Here is a 17,333-nt window from a genome sequence, read left to right on the forward strand (position 1 = left end):
CGCGGCAAAGCAGGCAAAATTCGCGCAACTCACGTTCTGTTAAAATGTTACACCAGGGAGTTAGGAAGCGTTAGTTTCCACGAATCTAAAGTGGATTAGATTTCTATTTAGTGTTAAAACTAAGAAAGCACGTAGCAAGAATAAAATTACAGTCTTCACTAAATTTTGTCCGGGCGCATTCTTTCTCCGTTTGGCGTTTACTTAAAATTATACGGAGTTTGAATACAGGCGCTTAAATAAATTCGATGGTAATTCTCCTTGTTCTGTGGGGTCATATTTCTTACCGATGCAAATGGGTTCAATAAATATCAACCTAATATACAACGAGCAATTTCAAAGTAGTGAGCTTAAATTTCCTGCTTTTAACCTGTTAGATTTTTTTATTTTTTTTTTATTATCCATTTATTCGTTGATATTTTAAGTATTAATATTATTGATATTTTGAGTACACGGTTGGACAATTTTCATGCAACAAAATTTAATTAAACTATAACTTCTTACTATTATATTTAACTAGCATATATATTTATATTGAAATTACTGGATAGGACAGCAATGCTTAAAATCGTTCCATATTGCAAAAAAAAAAAAATTGTGTTTATTATTGCTTTTTTTCTAAAGCCTGACCTTTTTTTCTTCAGAAAAAACATACTACTGCAAAACCATTTTTAAAAATTAAAAATTTTATAATAAACATAATTTAAATTGAAATCTATTGATTAACGAACAATAATTAAATCTTCATAGCTTAATTATTAAGAATAAGGCAAAAAAAAAATTAATAAATAAAAATCTGGGATAAAAACATTTGAAACAATAATGGAAGCGATTTGTGTTATCGTAATTTGTAATTAATTATATTAATGAAAAGTTCCCATTGATATATATACTTAAAAATGTTTGTCCAAAAATATTAAAATTGAAGAAAAGATTTCATCGCAACTAAACTGAGATCATTGAATATATAAGTTTTGGAATTTTAGGACGGTGAAAAAAAAATTTTGTTGTTTTATTTTTAGAAGTTACAGAAGAGAAAAATTAAAACAATAAATTTTAAATAAATAATTCTAAATTGATTAATAAAATTCTCACTCCTACATGTGCATTTCAACATACCGAAATACATTTGCACTAAATATTACTAGATATTAGGAAAAAGATCTGCTTTATAGAGTGACAAAACACCCACATTCGCTTTTATTATTGATTTGCTATTCGCTTATTTAGAATTAAATGCAAACAAATTGTTTTAAATTATAATTATTGCTTGAAACAAAAACACAAAATATGTAAATTCTGATTATTTATTTACTACTATCCAAATGTTACGTTTGTTATAAAATAAGAAGAAAAAATATCTTGTAAATAAGTCCTAATGCGTCCTTTGGATCAAAAATAATGTTAGCCCAATCGTATTCTCAGAAAAAAATCAAGATATTTGAAAAGCAATAACCAATATAGGCCAAATTATGTACCAAAAACATAATCTCGATTTATAAAAGGCAACTATTATCTACCTACTGGTATAGCTTGAAAACCAATGATAAGAGTGTCGGCTTATTATTGTCATCATTTAATTGCATTAAAATTTGCAATGTCCGCCCAAAACTAGCCCTAGTGTGGTTTCAAAATAATAAATGTATCTAACTAAATGACTGTGCAATCTTTATTGCTGAAAACACCAAAATTTGCTTCAACTAATTCTGATTTCCTCAAAAATTAATTAAACCATCCTACAGCTTTAGTTACTGAAAAATTTGAAACAATATTTTAAACTTCTCCCTAAGTGCTAATCAGTGAAATAATTTTTTGGTTTAAGATCTTTAAATTCATTTTTGAACAAATCGGTAAAAGCAATTCAAGAGTTCTGTGGACACTTTTTTCATTCATACTCTTCATGTTCACCCCCTTATTCTTTTATACACCTGTTATTTATTTATTTATTTTTCAGTAGTTGTCTTTTCAATCATTTAGCATCTTTTCACAGATGTCGATGCTTTTCTCTTCTCGCATTAATTCCAGCAATGACGTTATTTGAAGCACGCTGGTGCACCTTGGGAACGGATTTCAGATACTTCGGATCTAATCCGATCCGCTAATGATGTTAACAATGATGTGTTTTCGCAACTATTTGAAAATTTTAAAATGTTTAGATTTATATTGTTGTGGAACGAGAATCTGGAAGAATATTCGAAATTCGAGGAGATTTTCTTTAAGCGGTGGTCTTCTCCTTATTTAACAGGACGAAGGTCAGTGATTGGCCACTTTGTGAATGGTCGCCAACCGTCTCGAAGAGGATGTCAGTTTGGAGAATCGGCCAGTGTTATGGACGGACTATGCTAAAGACATCAGTCGGCCAAAACAAATCCTGTCGATAATGCTTCGTTTAATGGTGGCGAGGCGGTCGGCTGCACACAAGAAGGAGAAGAAGATAACAGTTGAGTTAATAACAATTCCACTCAGCGACTCGATTTTTCAAAATCTTATGTTATCATTAGAATTGCTTATAAAACACTCATTTTCGGAGCAATACTGAATAACTATCGTCATTAACGATACCGCTACTCTAGAATGCCTTAGTAAACTGCAGAATTACAATTATTTTATTCATTATAATATTATTATCATCAATTTATGATACAGTTTTTAAGGAAATCTGGAGAATATATAAAATTATATAGAAAAAAAAATCTTTTTGACAATGTTAAAATATATGTGTAATAAAAACAATTTAAAAATGCAGGAGAAATTGGAAATATAAAAAAATCTTCTTTAAAAGTAGAAGTGGATGGCACACTTCTTAATGAAAGATAGGTTATTGATGTGGTATTTTGAACAACAATTAATTCTCTGATCATACATGTAAATAATCTTGCAAATACACTTTTCAAGTCCTATCAATAACATGAAAAATATTAAAATTATTTGTACCCAGATAATTCCAACATTTATGCATTGTTGATAATAAGTAAAACCAATGGGAGTGGTCTCCATGAAAGTTTCTCGCATTTTCTTGAATAAAGGTCCAATCTTTCCTCTGCCCTCTGAGGAAATTGTGGCCCATCGGAAAGGTCTAATAGTCATTAAATTCTCCGATTTTTATTTTCAGAGTCTTGGACTTCAGAGTTTTAAGGTTCACAGTAAAAGTAAGAAAAACCAACATGTATTTTCTTTGTCTTTTTTTTTTTTTCGTTCTTTTTGTCTTTTTTTCGATTTTTTTTTTTTTTTTTTTTAAATACTCAGTTTACACAGAACTGCAATTTTAGAAAATAAATCGTATCTCAAATTCTATTGATCAAACTATGGCGTTTTTTTTAGTTATCTCACTCATATACCCACGAATGCATAGACCGACAGTTTGTAACCCTACGCCGGTTTTGAATTAAAATTTTATAAAGATTATATTATTTCTAAACAGTAAATAAATTTCATTTATCCGAGTCATTGCGTTTTTAATCTTTTTTTTAAATCCATCCAAAAGTACAATCCCTTGAAGATTTTAATTCAAAATCTGATAAGTATCCACATTTTAGATGCTAAACGTATTTTCCAAATTTTATTTATCTAGCTCTTTATTTTTTGTAGCTATCATGTTCGCTTGTAACTCGGACAGACATCTTGTAAATGGACTTTATTCAAAATCTGAATGAAATTTACAAATTTAGTACAAAGACTACATGTGAGATTTCATTTATCTAGTTCATAGCGTGTTTGAATTATGATGTTTATAACCCCATATAATAATAAAAATGTGTGTTTCAGACTCAGAAAGATCTGCATTATGTAGATTCGTTACAATCTCGAGTTTTGAAAACTATTATTGTTGTTATTATTTTTTGTATACTTCGCATACGAGAAAGTAAAAAAGAAAAAAAATATCATCATAAAATTCAAATAAAAACAAAAAAAATCATTAAAAACATAAAAAAACATTTAAAACATTAAGAATGTTCGGAAATCCGATATTGAAATATTTTGTTAGATCTGAGATACAATTTTTATATAGCATTATTTTATTTTATTAAGCTTTAATTAAAATTTCATAACACAGGGTGGCGCGCAAAATGAAAGGAATTTAGGTGAACGATAATGAATGAATTACTGAAATAAAAAAATAAAAAACATCAAAAATATTTCCTGGTCTTTCAGATTAAATGTCCTCAGAAAATCTGTTAATTAAACTGGAGCATATGTATGGGCGAAGTCACATGGCAAAACTAATTTCGCAATTAAGAATTTGTTACGCATTATTTTAATCACAGGAACAATTGCAGATAACTTCAGAATAATTTTTAAAATATAAAAATGGAGCATTTGATTTTATCATTAATGCTATAATATTGAAAGTAAATTTAAAAAAAATCTGAGTTAATTCTAACTTATAAGCATATCATTAAACGAACACTGGCGCCATAATGACATAAATTTTCTTTAAGAAACATTTCTGTTTCATAAGACGCCATTATATTTTCAATCTTATCGTGGCAACACAATTTAAAATAATACTTTTCTTGATATGCCCAACTATTCTCGATTCCGAAAGTACCATTTCCAGAATATCTATGTCGAATAGTTTCATGATAAAGAAAGAAAAAACTATTCTTTATTGCGCTGCTTCATTGAAATTCTAAATCTTTGACCCTAATCTATGGACAAAATAGCAATCAGATATGAACAATTCGCCTTTTATTTTATTTTTTAATTCATTCATTCAATCACAGAATCATAAATTATTTGTTGTTCCGCAAGCCGGAAATGACGTTTCAGAATTATGAAGGATTTTTTAGCAACACAACACACAACCGGAAGTAGGCAAGCAGAAATCGTTTTCAACGCGACTTTTGAATTACGACTTCAAACAATTGAATTGAATTGAATTGATTCAGAGGGTTTTTTTTCTTTCCTTTTCTTTTAAATTCCTTTCAGTAGAATCAATCCACCTTTTTTTTGTTATCTCTATTTACAAAAGAAATTAAACGATTCACTTTCCGAATATGTATTGTCCAATTTCAACCTATTCACACGCAAGCCGATCATAAAAGGTTTTGAAATATGAAACATTCTCGTTTAAACTCTTGATATCCCTACTATAATATTAGCAATGATGTAGAACGGGAAAACATTGGACAAGTCAAGAGTTCAAAAACCTTGTTACGCGATTGCAAATCGTGAAAGGCTTTCGTTTTTATTTACATTAGATGAAATGCTGTTCTTCCCTAAGCATAATCAGTAAGTGTTTATCAGATATTCTCACCATCACAAAGGATTCAGTGATGTGTTTAATTTAATAGGTATACTAATGGACAATGAGATTCAACTTTAAATAATGCTTCAGTTATTTTCTTTATATTAATTCATTTCATTGTGAACTTTATCAAAGCTGGACGATTAAAGGCTTGTGAATTTGAATTCGAATTTCACGAATTCACTTTATTTTTAGTTTATACGTTATAGTTGCATATAATGTCTTGTAAAATGAAATCGTGGAATTCAAATCTTTATTTTATTTTGAAAATTTTTAAAAATTAATTCACAAGAAATTTTTTAAATACTTTAAAATATTTTTATTTATATGTAAGCATAATTTTTGAAGCAGAAGGCAGTTTCGAAGATAGTGAAGACACTTTGCATTTTAAAGTTCGCTTTAATCCATCACGGGAAGTCATATTCATTTACAAGAAGTGCGGACAAGGCAAGTCAGCTCACATCGTGGTGCAAGAGCAAAAAGCAAGAAGACAGCGAAATAAATTATCGCTGGTCTTTATACCATATTTTGATAGGGAAAATATTTTTCACAGTGCTTATATACTATCAAGATTCTGATAGGGATTTCACACACGCGCCGATTTAGACAAGGGAAACACAGGGAACTTTTATAAGAATTTGTTCTTATAAAAGTTCCAAAAAATTTAGAGCAGCAATTTCCCGTCCCTTCACTCAGAGAGTGGGAACCGCTGACGAAAGCATTTTACAAAGCTTCCCTTTGAATTAATTAAATAGAAAAAGTGGAATGGGATCAGGAAATAAGAGCACATTCCAGAATGAAGTCAATATGCGCTAAATTAAAATAAAAGTTGGGAAATTAATTGTTTAAAGATTTTAAAATATCATTATATATATATATGTGTGTGTGTGTGTGTGTGTGTGTGTGTGTGTAAAGCAACCTATTCGCTTGATGTTGCGATTCCATAACTAACGTCATTCCTCAGATCTTAGTCTTCCGTTATATTATGGCAAATAGTCTTCCGTTATTCTATAATATTATATCTTTTTTTTTTCTCTTATGCGATGTTCATTGGATTTCAAAATGGAATTTGCGCAATGCAGTTGATATGTAACATGTGAGTAGTTTGACTCCATTTGTATAAATAAAAAGTAAATAACTAAAATATACTTTCAGCTTTTATTTTAATTCAGGCTTGATGTTCTTTTTATTTCCGTTTCTTGAAAAAAAATCTGTTATCTAAACATCAGTAATTGTTATTCTTTTTCTCCCCGATTCTTTTACAAGAATTGATTTTCCTAACAAATGTTGTTTCAAATTTATATTCAGATCGTTACATTATTATATATATATTAATATATATAATAATTAAATTATTAAAATTATAAAAAATTATATATATATATATATATATATATATATATATATATATATATATATATATATATATATATATATGTGTGTGTGTGTGTGTGTATATATATATATATATATATATATATAGTAAATAAAAAAATAAACCACTTTGTGAAAATACGCTGTTATTAATAAACTATGAAGTATATAATTCTTAAAGTTTTTAAAGTCTTTTATTTAAATTAATATAAATTATTTAAATGAATTTAAATTAATATAAGATTTCAAAACACTTTCAGATCAGAAAATGAGTTAGAAATCAAATTCAAAATTATATCTTTTACAAATATGAAACAAGTTAAGTTAAACGAAAGCGTATAAAAAGTTGCACTTTTGATAAATATTCAAAAAAATGAGTTTTTCGGACTGAGAGAGTTGCAGCCCATTTGTTAAATCCTGTAAAGCAAATCGTATGATTCAAACATCAAAGAATTAAATTTTTAACTTTTCCTATATGCAGCATAATAAGAGGAAAATATAACAAAACATCCATATTCAATATTTTCACAAATCTTTACGTTTCCGATCTGCCTGAATCCGAAAATCTCATTCTTAGCTCATTACCAAAAGCCATGGGCAAAAAGACTTTTTGACATAAGCTTCGTAATAACTCTGGCATTTGTCATATCGTTTGACCAGGATTCCATTTCCATCTTCGAACTTTGTTGCTAATAATGTGAGATAGTTATATTAATCTTTGGTCTCTTATCCAGTAATTCAGTTCAAGGACAAGATGAAAGTCTCTCGGCTCTAAGCCGCGTTCTCGATGAAAGGTGGACAAGGGCGCAAGTCTCTCGTGACTGGAGACCTTGTCCAACGAGTTGATCATATCGTTTGAAAGAAATGCAGAAAGGTTTTGAACAGAAACAATGACCTGGTCGATCAGCGTACCAAAGTTACAATTTTGGAGGATGGATGTTGTGATATCGCAGTTCCATATTCTTTCCATAAAAAATAATTCAAAGACCTTGCATCTAGAAGGGATACTAAGGCTCATCTCATATCGCTGGTGACAATATTCTTTGAAGAGAGGATCGAAAACCTCTTCTACAGATTTAACAAATGCCTGGATCTTCATGGCGGTTATATCAAAAAATAACTATGCTTGTACAAAACGATAAATTCTCTACTATCTTTTTTATGGTCCATCAGACCTTGGAAAAAAACCTGTTAGCATATTCAAAATCACTTGAAAATGACAGGCACTAGACAAAAAAAAAAAAAAAAAAAAGTAAGACTTTGATATCTTGATGATTCTTTCTTGTAAAAGGTGCTGAAACCTCTGAAAATCAGCGGGAGTGATTTCTCCCAGAATATTCTTCGTATAATCTCTAACAAAGGTGTTATCCCAAAGAACACCTTGCATAGCATTGGCGTACAATAGTTACGAAATATTTACCTTTGGCGTGAATTTAGCATTTTTACTGAATGTATCGTGTCATCCTTGGCGAATTATTTGGCGATTAATCCCTGGCATGTGGTTAACAGTATACAAAAATCGAATTTGTGTTCCGAATTCCGTTTTCCCAACCGATTGAAACAAAAATTTGGCACAAAACTATACTTGTAGTCGTAAAATCCCATACCAAATTTGACGCATTTAAATCATTGCGACTTCGAGTAGTCAAGTTTACATGTTTCTGAAAGTACAGACGTATAGACGATCAATCAATTGTTGAATATGGCTCAAAATATGGTAGGTGTCTATGCTATAGATGTTAAATCTATGTACTGAATCTTATCTATCTAGCTCTCTTCGTTTTGTAGTTATCGTGTTAAATTATATTCAAACAGCCGGATTTTGCAGGCTTCCTCTCAGTGAATTTTGCACAAATTTTGATAGAAATCTTTAAATTTGTATAAAGACCTATACCAAATTGTTGTTGAGTTATCAGACAGACCGACATTTTCCAAAAAGTGTTTTTCGGACTCAGGTACGTCCAAAACGAGATCGAATTTTTTGACGGTTACTCTACTACGTATACGAGAACGTAAAAAGACAGTTCTATGAAAATTTTTGAATCCCCCGTTTTTCACAATACTCCCTCCCCCTTTACAGAGGATAGCGATATGCAGGTCGAAAAATCCTGTAGCGGATTCTAAAAGGTTACGCTAAATTGCGCATAGATCATGACATTTAAATTGAAGTAAACATATATTCGGAACTCCAAGCCGAGACAATAAGTCCAAAACCGAGACGTCTAGCCGCTTTACAATTCAGACTGACGATAACACGCGTCACACAAGAATTACATAGAATTAAAAAAAAGTTAATGCAGAATTAGGATTTTATGCTGAAATAGCGTGACTATATTATATATCAGAACAATTGATAGGGACAATAGCCCAGAAGTTCATATTTTTGAAATTAAATAAAAGAAATTTATTAAAAAAATTAGCTTAAACTATTTACTTGGAAAAAAAATGGCAAAATTCAAAACATTCTATAGAAAATAAAGTCGTATATGAGAAAAAACATTTAAATATAAAGTTGTCATGACTCATTTGATATGATTAATTCATGAAATGATTGTTGAAAAATGTTAGTTCGACCACAGAAAGACAATTAAACTTCATGCAAATATCTATTTTAGGCCTTTCTAATCAATTAAATATCTATCAAAATCTGTTTAATAGATCGAGTCTTTATTAATGCATTTTATATACAGTGTGATTCGAAGTTCAATGCTCAAACTGTTAAAGTGAGAAACACAAAAAAGAGCCTGAGTCACATAACAATGTAAGACCCGAAATTCTACCCAAAGAGTTAAAGGAAACATAAAAATTCAAATGCAAAAAATAAATAACGAATGAAAATTCTTTTATTTGAGAATATTATAAAACTGGATAGAATATGCAGAATTTTCACAATTACTTACAGTTGCATTATAGTTTATGAAATTTAACAATGGATTTTCGTAAACAGGTAATAATTTCTAAATATATCCGCCATTTAGAGACCGCTGTTCTTGCATATGTTCGGTTGCACCTCAGCATTCGTAAATTATTATTATTGCACATTCCCCAATTGCAATTCTGATTTTAGCGCCCTCTATCTCATCCTGTTGGTGTTTCTGGCTATGGCTTCTTAAGTGATTTTCATTTGCTTTTGCGTTTCGTATCTCTCTTAATAGTTTATATTTGGAATTTCGAATCACTCTGAGTGACTATAAAAGAAAAACAGAATTATCTAATTTTTCGAATTCTATTTGAAAGATATCTCCTTGCAGCTTAATTTCTATCTACACCAAAAACCTTAGCAATTGCTATCGCTATTTCGCTATCTTGCCTATTCCATTTATTTCTTTCATTCTTTTGCTTTAACTGTTTCTTCGATAATGGCTAAGCGTTGTTCCAACCAGCAAAAAAGATCGAGTTTTATTTTTGCGACTGAGCTTAAATAACATCGAAGTGGACTCTGTTAAAATGACACAAATTCGAAGTAACGTAGCTATAAAACCGCCGCTTAGATTGTAATCGAAAAGATATTTTGTTCCTAGTTCTTTTGTCATTAAAAAGAACTATAAAACTGCATTACAAAAGTTCCCTATTAGCCAATGTTTTTTTATCTCAATGAAGTTTTATAACGCAAATTTTGACGGTAATGGTTAAAACATCAGAGCAGAATGACATTTTATCTCTTTGTAAAAAGCTGATGACTATCTTTTCTTCAAACTCCATTTATTTCTCTTCCCTTTTTCCGTACAAATATTTTATTCATTTTAAAAAATTCGAGATATTTCTTTTTATTTCGGCTATTACATTTTTTCAACGTTGGTATTGCCACTAAAATTACTCACTTAGAATTTATGAAATAACTTGGAAAAGATCCATACAACAATAACATTATTTTAAATTTGTGATCACATTTTTATATCTTTGAATTATAATCTGAAAAGACATACACCTAGATGTATAATGTTATTTGCATAGTTGCATGCATTTAAATTTATCAAAAAATATATAATATATGTGGCAACAGACCTGTTCATGACATTATGTTAACATGAAATAAAAAAAAATATTGAATAAACTTATTCTTTGTATTAAATTAAACACTATTTTTCCATTTTTACTTTTTTTTATACATTCCTCTTATTTTATTGTTACCAGAATTATTTAACAGAGTATAACTTTTAAAACTGAATATCTATTAAGGTACAAAAAAAATAAAGCAATTACTTCTTTCGATAAAATGGAATATTATGTTAAAAAGATACAAAATTACTTCTCTAGTAGTATAGATAATATCATTCCTAATAAACTATGGAACAAGAATTTTATTTCTTTGTTTCAAAAAGTAATTTAGTATCGGAACAAAAGTAGTAAAAATCTTTACATCTGAAAAAAATAACAGAACTCAAAGGAAACACAATTCACTGAATAATAAATCGGCAGCAATAATATCATCAATATATTTCATTCTAAAAATATTTCTAAAGAATTGCATTTTAAATTCTAAAACTACTGAAAAGAACAAAAATAAAAATGAATAATAAACTGGATTCGATTTAAAACATAATACAAAGGAAAAGAAATAAAAAATCGTTTGCAGGAAATATCTGCAAAGCAGAATGAGAATGGATATGTTTTCTTCCATCTTTCAATTTATTAAATTCCTTCACAATGCATTTGAAGTAAAAGCAAAAATTACTTATATTCAAGATTAGGTTTTGGAATGTGCTTTTAATCTAACATTTTTGAGTATTCTGTTAAGAATTTTATGATTCATTTTTTTTCCCTCTTTGCAGCAAATACGAAAGTATAAACAGTTTAAAACCTTTCTTTAAATATAATATTTTTAGTAATTGATATCAGTTCGGTTATATCAATTGCGAATAAAAATCTTGTTTTCCTTTATTAGTAGAGTTGAAAATAACTATGAATTTGGAATTGAGAAAAATAGTATGAGTTGTGGAATGTTATTTTTATAAATTATATATGAATTTTGAAATTAATCATCAGGGAAATATAAGAATAACAAATATGAAAAAAGAGTTTAAAAAGCACTTTTATCAGTGGTAAAAGAAAAAAAAATTACAAAAATTATAGAGATCGAAGATATAAAATTCAAATAGAAAAATTTGAAGTAAACTGGAATCGTAATCATATTTCATAATCGTAATCGTAATCATAATCAGATTTATAATTTATTTTTGTATGATTATTTTGAATTTTTTGTTTCTTAGGATATTCATTGCAGCTGTAAATCCTTGTATAAGTTCCTCCAACTCACGCTTTTACAATTTTTGTTTTGACCTTCAGGTCTTTTATAATTTTTTTTTTATTTTTGATACATTCATAGAAGTGTTTTATTATTATTTATATTAGCTATTTTTTTAATTTTAAGTAATAATTTTTAAAAAAAGACATTGGGCAAAGACCCTGTGAATCAAAGTTGTGCTAGCAGCACAGCCCCGTTCGCAAACCACTATGTCATACCGGCTATTTTTGTTTAAGTTTACATAATACTCTAAACATTAATAATAAATATCACCCTGAAAAAATTGTTTTATTAATATTTTATATATCTAAATATAAATATCCTGATACTATATATTTGGCATTTTGCTAGAATAGCAAATACTCTATTTCGCATTAATAATGATACATGTCCTAAAAATAAATTTTTAATTCTCACAATATTCTTAATTTCTTACTTTAATATTTTTATCAATGAATGGATGATTTTATTAATAGATTTTCTGGTATCAAATATGAATATTAAAATAAATTCTTAAAATTATGAATTTTTAGCAAAAATATTCTAAGTGGATTGGAATATTAATCATGTTAATGTAATCATATTACGTAAATAATCCTGAATTTATTACTTGGGATTGCATTATGTCTTAATTTCCTTACAAAACTGCTTGAATTTCAATAGCAAATATTATTTCTTAGATTTTACTCTACTAATAAAACACTATTTAAAAATTTTAATTTTTTAATTTTTTTTCTTTCAAGCCTTTACTTATAATGTTACAAATGTTATGGAATTCGAAAATTAATGTTTCATATATAATTTATAAATGGCTCTTTCTCTCTGAAATCAATTTTTATTTAAATTTTTATATTAATAAATAGTTAAGAGCTCTTGTTTAAATTATTAAAATATTCTATTATCATCAGGAGCCATCAACTGTTAAAAATTCCAGAACTATATTACTTAAGAAAATAAATGAAAATGGATCCATTCGTTCAAACATGAAACATGCGAAATTAAGTAAAAGAATTTAATAAAAACGGTAAGTCTTTTACAGGATTGTAACAAATAAAGTATGTATTCATTTTCTAAACAACCTTGTAAAATTTCATCGCGAAGAAAATTATCTTCTTCTAATATTCTAGATTTCTAAAAATAAATATTCCAATTTTTGCACACTCTCTATATTTACTACTCTACTTCATATTAATAATATTGTTATTCTAAAACTAAATATTTTATTTCTTAGGTTCTTATTAAATATCGATCTCAAAATGAAACCATGGAAACCTCTGCTTCTAATAAAAATGGGCTAAGAAAATCTAATTTTCAATCACACATATTTATACTATTTTTAACTTTAATAAATGTCTGGAAATTTATTATAAGATGGTTTAAAAAAAGGTTTTAAATACTTAAGTTATAGTTATGTAAAATAAAACCAAAATGTTTAATTAAAAATTACGTAGCTTTATTTACTCCCTTATCATTGAAATATATCATTGCACCATTTATTAATTTCTTATTTATACATCGTTTTATCATAGCCCAGATACATAATCCCAAGCTACTGAAATGAGAAGATGCTTCGTTTATACGTCGGTAATATATTATTTGTCTCCATTCTAAAATTAGTAAGTTTTCTGCCAAAGTAATTATTTCTCCCTTTCTATTAAAGAAGAAACTTTTCCTAAAAAGCAGTGGGTTGATATGATTTTTCTCTTGCAATTTCATTTTAATAAAAAAGAATATGAAAATCCTTCATTTAAAGACTTAATTGATTTCATTGAGAAACTTCGAGCTTCTTTTTTTCTTTTTCTTTTTTATATAAAAACGTTACTGAAAAAACATTCAGTAAACTTAATTCGATTTAAACTTTGGTACGACTAGAATATCAAATGATAATTAAAGATTTTTTATCAAACGCCTACATGTATACATAAATAATCTCAAATAGTAAACGTATAATTAGAATTCAAGTGATGTAATAACAATATGATACTTCTCGTTTTTACGAAAAATGCTTAATTTCAAAATTCACTTAATTCTTTCAGCACTATATAATAATAGTACTATATTAAAAAAAATTTATAATAATTACTTTAAATAGAACTTGGTTCATGATGCCTTATTTATTATTCACACGCAAATAGTACATCAGACGACAGTTGGAGAACTATTTAATTAAACGCCTACGTGTATGAATTGTAAAACTCCTACGTATATAAAACAAAATATATATATATATATATATATATATATATATATATATATATATTTGCTTTTATGATAAATGTTTAATTTTACAAATCAGTCATCGTTTTCAATACTATATGATAATATATTAAAAATAGCTAAAAAATCCAAAAAATATTGTTTTTAAATGAATTTGCCTTAAGAGCACTAAATTTGTAATAATCAAAGTTGTTTAAAGTTCCAATTATCCATAGTTTCTTTTTAAAAATAATGTATAATTCGCTAAAGATGGTGTTTTATTTCATATGGTAAATTTTAGTTAAAATCCAAGCAAACCAAAAACTTTCTTCAGTAAAAACCAAATAAAGAGTGACATATTAGAATTATTCCAGTCAATTCATAATGAAGTGAGTTAAACAAAGAAGGAAATAAAGAAAAATAATGTATGCGTTTTTTAAGAGTCATTGCTGCCTTTTATCAGCACGAATGAATTCATTGCAAAATTAAACATTTCTTTTTTTTATTATATTGTATATTTGTTTATTTTACACGTAGAATCTAACAAAATAGTCTAAAGAACTCGAGTTGAATGCAAATATCGGCCATAATTCGCATAGATTGTTGAATCTCATAATTTTTTCGTATCGTTTGAAAAATGTATTTTTTCGAAATCGTTTGAAATTATTGCTTAAATCTTTCGTTTAAAAAATGTATTTTGTTGAAATCGTTTGAAATTATTGCTTAAATTTATCGTTTAAAATTATTGCTTAAATTTATCGTTTAAAATTATTGCTTAAATTTATCGTTTAAAAAATGTATTTTGTTGAAATCGTTTGAATTTATTGCTTAAATTTATCGTTTGAAAAAATGTATTTTTTAGCTATATGCATCAAATTGAGTTGTATGAATCATTATTTGGAATAAGGCATAGCAAATAATTAATTAAAACGGTGCACAAAAATATAGGATAGCGGATTATTTGTATATGGCTTTAAATGCAAAAGTGGAATGATGGTACAAGTTAATAAATTATGAAGCATTTAGAAAAATAGAATAATGGAATTTAGAAGAATGCTTTTTTAAAATGTCCGAGAGAAGAGAATGGTTGAATGAAGTTAAATCTTATATTTCAAATTCAGCTTTATCGTTGCTTGTTGCAATATGTCAATTTTTATCACATCTATCAAGAAGTTAGCAATTGGGACATATCCGAAGATCCGAGATTTTTACTTCCTCAAATCGGAGTTTTAGAATGTTATTAAGATGCGGTCCATATGGGAGGATGGACACTAGATGTTGTTGGCGATTATGGAATGCGCTGGGGAATTCTGGGAAAGTTATAACTACTGACAGTGTGACTAGATGTTGGAGCTTCTATCACGCTCACATCACGTTTCCCGCGTCATTTACTGCCCCTTCATAAAAACTCTTCGTCATTCAAAGTAATAAATATTTGGAGGCTCTCAACGCCATCTTTTGAGTGAGTTGAGATGTAACCGAAAGTCTATTTTTAGTTGTGCCAAAAGATTAGTAAGAAGTCAAGCTTTCTCTTATTAAAACTTCTATATTGCAGTAGATTCTGGGAAATTCATTAGCAGTTAAGTTTTTGATGAGATTATTTGTTACTTCAATATAAGAAATTTTGTTATTCCAAACTCTTTTAATCCTATTAAATTGTAAAAAAAATTTTAAAATTTTAGATTTTTTTTATTTGTCTAAAATTTTCAAAATTTCCTTTTTGATTCTATTTTTATTCTTTTTGCTAATATTAACTTGGTATTTTTACTAATTTGGTTAAGTTCATCTTTGTTTTAGTAGTATCGTAGTTTGCTCGAGGCAGTATTCGATTGCTTCTAAATGATGGAATTCGAAGCTTAATAACTCATAGATTTTTTTTGTTGCTGTTGTTGTTCAAACAGAGAATATGTACATTCATTCTTATGAGTAGTAACGATTTTCATTTTACAATTTACAAGGGGAAATATTTGAATCAGAAAGAGCCTTTTACAATCCTAAAAATAAAAAAATCAGTGATTATTTATTGAATATTGCGGAATGACAAAATTTCTTTATTTTATCTTTATCTGATCCATCTCTTTTCTATTAGCAGTCTAATTAGACCCTTTGTGGATATGTATGTATCGAGTTCAAATCTAATACATGAAAGAATAAGTAAAAATATCATTGTCGACATCAAAACGCCTTTCTGAACATGCTGAGCTTACAACTGTTAACAAAGAAAGATGTAAATGCAATGATTTACAGAATTTATCGGTTCCTCAAAGTTGGAAAAAAAAATGAAAATTCTTTTTAAAACGTGGAGGAACCACACAGAAAAATATATTTGTGAAAATTACATTATGAAACAAGAACGCATTTTTAACAGACTCAAATACAATATTGCCGCATTGAAAAAAAGGCAGTCGCCTCTCCATGGCCGAATGGTCATAGCAGTGGTTTCATAATCAAGAGATCGTAAGTTCGAATCCCGCTGGATACAATGTGATTTACGATCTGTGTAAATATTTAATTCCCTGGTTTTATGTTTTCCTTTGTTTCATGTTCCAGAAGATTATAGACCTTTCTTCAGTTTGCCAGATAAATGTTCTGGACTTTTCTTACTGAAAAGTATTCTGGAACTTTCCCCGCTAGTATAAAAGCAGAAGATCTGTCAGTCACTGTGTTCTGAGTTGAGTTAATAAATTGGTTTAGCTCTACTTCTTGTATGTGTCATTGAGTTCCACACTAAAGTACCTACGTGACAATATTTTCTTATTTCAATGACGAAAATGTTTCAAAATATGCATATATATTAACTTGAATGAATTTTCGTTGATATTTTGTTTTTGTTAGTACACTCATGTCCAAAATTAAGGTCACAAAGATGTTTTTCAAAGTAATTCTAAATGGTTACCAGTAAAATTTAAACAAATTATATTTTATATATTGTGAAGGACCTCTAACACAATATTAACCTTTGTTGGAAAAAATAATGTTTAGCATTAGGTTTTGGGGAACTACTAAAGTTAGACCGTTTAGGCATCTCTGATTTTTGCTTGCAATTTTGTGAATATTGCATTCAAACAAAAAAATTTAACCTGTTTCCAGTGAGAATCAGTTCTCACAATCGTTTAGACGATGCCTTGAGATGGAGAACCGTTGGCAGGCTTGAAGCTGGGCAGTCTCAAGCGGATGTGGCTCGATGGTTACAAGTGGCCCCGAAAGTGGTATCCAGGTTGTGAGATAAATTCCAAACAAGTGGTATTGTAACCAGGAAGGCCGGCCAAGGCC

The sequence above is a fragment of the Argiope bruennichi genome, chromosome 3 (genome assembly GCF_947563725.1).
Source record: "Argiope bruennichi chromosome 3, qqArgBrue1.1, whole genome shotgun sequence".
Lineage (NCBI taxonomy): Eukaryota > Metazoa > Arthropoda > Arachnida > Araneae > Araneidae > Argiope > Argiope bruennichi.